This window comes from Saccostrea cucullata, unplaced genomic scaffold (assembly GCF_032062105.1).
Source record: "Saccostrea cucullata isolate Sc308-1 unplaced genomic scaffold, CSIRO_AGI_Scuc_v1 ctg2176, whole genome shotgun sequence".
NCBI classification, from domain to species: domain Eukaryota; kingdom Metazoa; phylum Mollusca; class Bivalvia; order Ostreida; family Ostreidae; genus Saccostrea; species Saccostrea cuccullata.
The window spans coordinates 85,785-92,172 of record NW_026923850.1 but is presented as its reverse complement, the minus strand read 5'-3'; positions in this window follow the sequence as shown (position 1 = coordinate 92,172).

Below are 6,388 nucleotides of genomic sequence, written 5' to 3'. Positions count from 1 at the left end.
AGGTTTGATCATTTTATTAGTGAATCATATAATAAAACAATTATTGCTGTTTTTTCGGTCAATACAATGATTAAGCCATCTGAGGAGTACAATATTCACCTCGCCCTCCGGGCTCGGTGAATATTGTACTCCTCAGATGGCTAAATCATTGTATTGACCTCAAAACACAGCAATAATTGTATATTATATATATATATATATATATATATATATATATATATATATATATATAATATAAATATATATATATATATATATATATATATATATATATATATATATATATATATAAAGTGAGCTAGAGAGAGAGAGAGAGAGAGAGAGAGAGAACAGAGAAAGTCACTTTAACAAGGATACCCACTTCCGCCCCAGCCCGGGGTTGAACTCTCAACCTACGGAATCTGTCTCCTAGCAGTGCAGGATCAGCGAGTTAGACCGCTCGGCTATCTAGGCAAGTTAAAACACTTGCTTTCGATGCCGATGGAATTCTCACAACGCTATTCTATAATCTTAATCTAACAACCAAGCTATATGATAAACGTTATGACTTTAACTTTTCTATCGTCAACTTCCCTTACTTATGCAGCAATATACCTTCATCACCTGCATATGGAGTATTTATATCTCAGTTGATTCGATATGCAAGAGCATTCTCTAGGTATGAACAATTTCTTAAACGAGGTAAATTATTGACAAGCAAGTTGATGAAACAAGAATATCTAAAGTCTCGTTTAAAGTCATCATTTCGTAAACTCTATGGTCGATACAATGACCTTGTCAGCAAATACAATTTATCATTGAATGAAATGCTGACTGACGTTTTTCAAACCAATTGTTTGTCCATTATTTATACACTGAATTGACCACGGATTTTTTCCGTTATATCCTGATTATGACAACGAGCACACGGCGGGTGTGACCGGTCGGCAGGGGACGCTCACTCCTCCATGGCACCTGATCCCACCTCTGATGTTTCGGAGGTCCGTGTTTGCTCTGCTCTTATTTTGTATATTTGTTTAATGGACGTTGAGATTGAATACTGTTCGTTATTTCCATATCCTTCTTTTAACCACCGAACATGTATCTCTGCTGGTGGACAATTTGTCCCCGAGGATACTTGTCGTTTGGTACTTATTCATGCATGAGTACACATAATAACGAAATGATACTGGCAGGCGCGTCGCCCAGTATAAAAAGGCGTCACTCCGTTGAGTTTATAAGGGACACAGACTCAAGGAGTTCATTTGGTGTCCTTCGGATTATCTTCAGGGATATTAAACATATGTCATATGTACAGTCTTCAGATTCCCAGTTTTGGTATAAAACCAATACATCATATACCAAAGTGAAAGAGTGTAAAGTTTCTATTACAAATATATTGGATGATTCCTTTTCCAATCCAATGTTTTCAGTTTCAAAATGTTCTGTGCGAAACTGTAAAACCTGTGACATTTTGATAACTGACACTTCTTTCACCAGTAATCTTACTGGACAGAGCTTTTATACCAAAACTTGGGAAAATCTGAACTGCAAATCTTCTAATGTTGTCTATGGAATAGAATGTAATCTGTGTGGACTTATTTATGTCGGTGAAACCAAGGGATTGTAAGCCAATGACGAAAACTTGTCTGCGTTTTCAAAACTTTATTAAAGAATTTATAAGTTTCTTTGTGATCGTATAGTTTTTAGAATTAATCTGAAATATGTTCAGAATAGACCAATACACTTTTTATACAACTGTTCAAACGATCCGTCCAATATAAAAAGAATTTAAGACTGAACTCCAAATATTAAATAAATAAAAGTCCAAAAGAATGATTCCCAGAATAATAAAAAGCCAAAGAAGTGTGATAGTTCGAAAACAAAACCGGGAATACTCTTTTCTTACTAAAACAGGGTATTTTGTGCTTAGTGGGTATCCATGGTCCCGGATATAAAAATGCATTTCATTGGATCATTTACCCTCACCAACCACCTACGCTTTGTCCGTAGGTTTGTCCGTTGACCTATGAACCCCAGCATGGCACCACCCTCGAATATAGATAAATACATGTTACTAATATTTATGGGCTCAGTCCTCATCTCTGCACCACAGGAGTTCTAGCCTTAAGTTCTTTTACTTACTTACTTCAAAGTTCCCAATTTTATTGTTCTTAGTCAAAACTCTTAATGATACCATTGTATTTCCGTTCAAATTTTATTACTTACTATCGATGGGCTTGATTGGTCTATTCGGATCAATTTCATTACAAAACAATATTACAAATTATAGTGTATTTGAACAACACCAAAATACAATTTGTTTTGACAAGATAATAATTGTTTACAAAATAAAGTCCTCTTTCCAATTATAAAGTCACTGAATTTGCGTCACTAATAATATACATTCTGATTTAATAAACTTTTATATCATTTTACTTTCACTGCTAATAACTAGAAATGATTATGATATTAATATTTTCTAAGTTTAAAATGTTCAAACAATATGTCTGTGCTAAACCCTATAGGTTTACATTCGTCCCCACCAAGTAAGAAATTTCCCTGTACACTGGAAATTTCTCCATTAGATCGGGAACATAATTTTAAACTTAGTCACAGTTTATTTCGTTCACAAGGTAAGAAGTTGTCCCGTGACACCGTTCACTTTTTATAAAACAAAATCCACAGTCCTCGAAGATAATTTAGTCACGCTTTCTTTATTGTTCATATTGCGTACGGTAGTCGCACAGCATAGGAAGTTCGCAGACGTCATCTTCTTGTTCCCGAAATAAAGTCCAATATATACGGTTACATTGATTATATGGGTCCATTATATGTGTCCAATATACGTTTACTTAACAACTCTACTTGAATATACGGTTTTACTACTGTTCACTACTGGCGCCTTCACTACACTTCACTACATTTGTTCGCTTTGGAATCAATGTTCTCATTCCACACTTAGGTATAGATCAAACTTTAGTTATATTCCACACTAATAGAAGTAACATAGGTCTCCGTGTTACTTTTGAAGTTCACGCAGCGGATACAAACCGGGTGATTTAGTAGATGACGGAGTGTAATTATCACCACTCCAGACGGTAACATCGTCCTTCAAATTAGAAGCCATCAAGGTATCCCGCGCCTCTGAATTTATTTCTGACTCTCCCTGTGGTTTCATCCTTCTAGAATACCTCGCCTTCTCTTGTTGGTATTGTTTAAGCAAAATAGCTTCCTCCATCAGTGCGTCCATATCAGTACCATTATCATCATCCACTGTCCCCTCGGGATTAGTTTCAGCAGGTGGTTTAGACAAAGAACTCTCTCTACCAATTATCTTAGATGACCACTTATTTTTAAGATTTAAATAAAATGTCTTTAACCTTTTCTGACGAATGACACAAAAACAAACAAAAAACAAAATCAGTAAAATTGAGGACATATAGAACCAAGGCATTTGAAACCATTTTTCCGTAGGCATAGGCTCAACATTATCTAAAGACAACTCCTTCATCAAATTTTGCATAGGTAATTCCTTTATATGTTTTAATTTCCGAGGAAGAGAGATATTCTGTATTTTTGGGAAAATGATCATTAAAAGATTTCCATAATTTCATTTTTCCAAAATGAAACTTCTTTACAAAATCACTAAAAGTAGGAGATAAATCAAAGGTACTCTCCTTATTATAAAAAGGTGGTAGAATTAAAGACCCATAAATTGCTGTACAACCCAATTTCAATGACATGATATCTATAGGTGTTTTGATTTGATGTTGTTGAATTTGATTTTTGCATTAAATTACGAAAGAAAATGTTTTTGATTAAATAATTAACCCTTCCCCACAATTGTTATGATATGTAACTCAAAGAAGTTGTTTATACCCAAAAATAGTTATAACCGTTATGTGATCAACTTCCAGTAAGGTTGTTCAAGCCCATAAAATAGAGACAAATGAAGTTTTTTTTTTCTTAATTTAATAGCATTTTTTGAGTATTTACAAGTAGCTGTTAAAGATACATAATTGGCGGCACTACTGACGAAGACTTCAAGAGAGATGTTCAAAGGCAACTATCTAATTTTTCTCAAGCTCATGTTCTATCAATTTTAAAGTCTCAAAGAAATTTTCAAACTCTTCGCTCAGTTTGTTTAATAATCAGAAATTTAACCTGATTTATAGTCGAAGTAATTGTCCTACTATGGTTATAAATTTTTCTGTTACATTATTACTTTCTTGTAATGCATTCTTACTGTATACCCTATTTTCCCGGGATTTTCTAGGTTTTACCTTAGGTTTATAACTATGATCTATACTTTGCAAACACTCTTTATTTGTTACCTTTACCTGTGTCCTAGGCATTACAGGTGGTTTCATACAATTATTACAGAAGCCTCTTTTTAACTTGTGGTTGTTACATTTAAGATTTTCACCGTCAATTTCCATTTCTTGTTCATATTCAATTAACTGTTCTGGTGAATCACTCATAGTTTGTTCTATGTCTAACCTATATTCTTCATTTCCAGAATCAGAATTAGAGTATTGATAGTTGTTATCAATAGTAGAGTCAGAATCGTATTCCATTTCGGTTTGTACATCAGGGTTATTTAAGTTAGGTGTTACTGGTTGATCATAAATAACCTCGTTTGAATTTTCATTATTATCTGTTTCACGATTGTTTAAAGCACGAGCACGAATCCTTCTCCTTGAATCTTGTAACGGAATATCATCTTCATCGGAAGAATTTTCACGTTCGACACGTTTTCTATGTACAAGTCTTTGTAAAACAGGTAATTCTTCTTCTTGTTCAGAACTCTCTCTATCAGACTCATTTTCTGGGGGTACAACATACTGCGTTTGTCTTAAGACGCATTCCCCTGAATTTCGTGGTATTTCCCATTCATTTATTCGGGCATGATGAAAGTGCCTGGCATGAGCTTTAGTGGTGGTGTTATTTAACTGATTTTTAACAACAAAGTTAACAGGACCTGTCTGATCAATGATGCGGTAATAGGGTATCCATCTTTTGTCTAGCTTACAAGTTCTACGATTATTTTTCAAATAAACAGGGTCACCGATTTGAAATGTTTCTTCTTTACTCCCTTTATCAGCCTGTACCTTCTGTTTATGTTTTGCTTCTTTCAAATTTCTGTAAACATTTACAAATGCCTTATGCTGCTGTTGAATTGCAACTTTGTATTGATCCTCCCCCAAATACCTCCTTCTGGGTTTCAATATAGTATCTAATGGTAAAACTACATCCCTTTTATACAATAGATAAAAAGGAGAGTATTTAGTTGATTCATTGGTATGGAACCTAATGGCTACTAGCGTTTGGTTAAGATAAAGATCCCATGTTTGCATATCTTCTTGAACCTTCTTAGCCATTACATCATGCAATGTACGATGAAATCTTTCTACCTTCCCGTTACCCTGGGGATTGTAATAAGAAGTAGTGATATGATGGATATTCATTTCTTTGAGTGTATCTGCTACTGCCTTATTAACATTTTCCGTACCATTGTCCGTTAAAAGCTGTAAAGGGCACCCGTATCTTGGAAAGATCTCATCCAAAATTATATGTACTATATTGTCTGCGGACTTATCTGAGACACAAAATGCTTCTGGCCACCCCGAATAAATATCAACTAATGAAACGATGTACTTGTTTCCAGACATGGTAGTCGGATATGGACCTGACAAATCAAGCGCTATTTTTGCAAAAGGATAAGGTGGAATTTGGGTCTCATGCACAGTAGGTTGACTTTTTCTAGCACTCCTAGTCTGACAAATTACACATTGTTCTATATAACTGATTAATTTTTTATACAGATTTGGAATATAGTACTTTTATCTTATTGCATCATAAGTCTTGTAACAGCCATACGCCCTAAATTGTCATGATACTGTTTTAGAGTAAGTTCTTCTAACTCTGCTGGGATAAATAATCTCAACTTTGGTGACTCTGAATCCCCATCTGACAAATAATAAAGTACTTCATCAATTTTTATAAATTTCTTTTCTTCCATTTTAGTAGCTCTTCCCCTTCTAAACTTTTCCCTCAATTTCAGTATCTGCTCGTCTGAATTTTGTAACTGTTTAATATCAATACCCTCTGGTAATTCTAAAAATGGTTTTACCAAATCGTCAGGTACCGAAAATTCACAACTAGCAAATTTCTTGGGTTCAATTCTGTTAGAATTAATCACATTGAGTTCAAAAGCATTGTCATTTACATCCGGTTCATTGTTTTCATCATTTTCCTCCTCATTTTCTTTACTAATTACAGACGGAAGCCTGGAAAGTAAATCTGCGCAACAATTAAATCTACCCTCAATGTATTCTACTTTACAATTGTAACCCGCTATACTTAATGCCCAAAGTTGAATCTTTTTATTTTGCATGGGGGCATC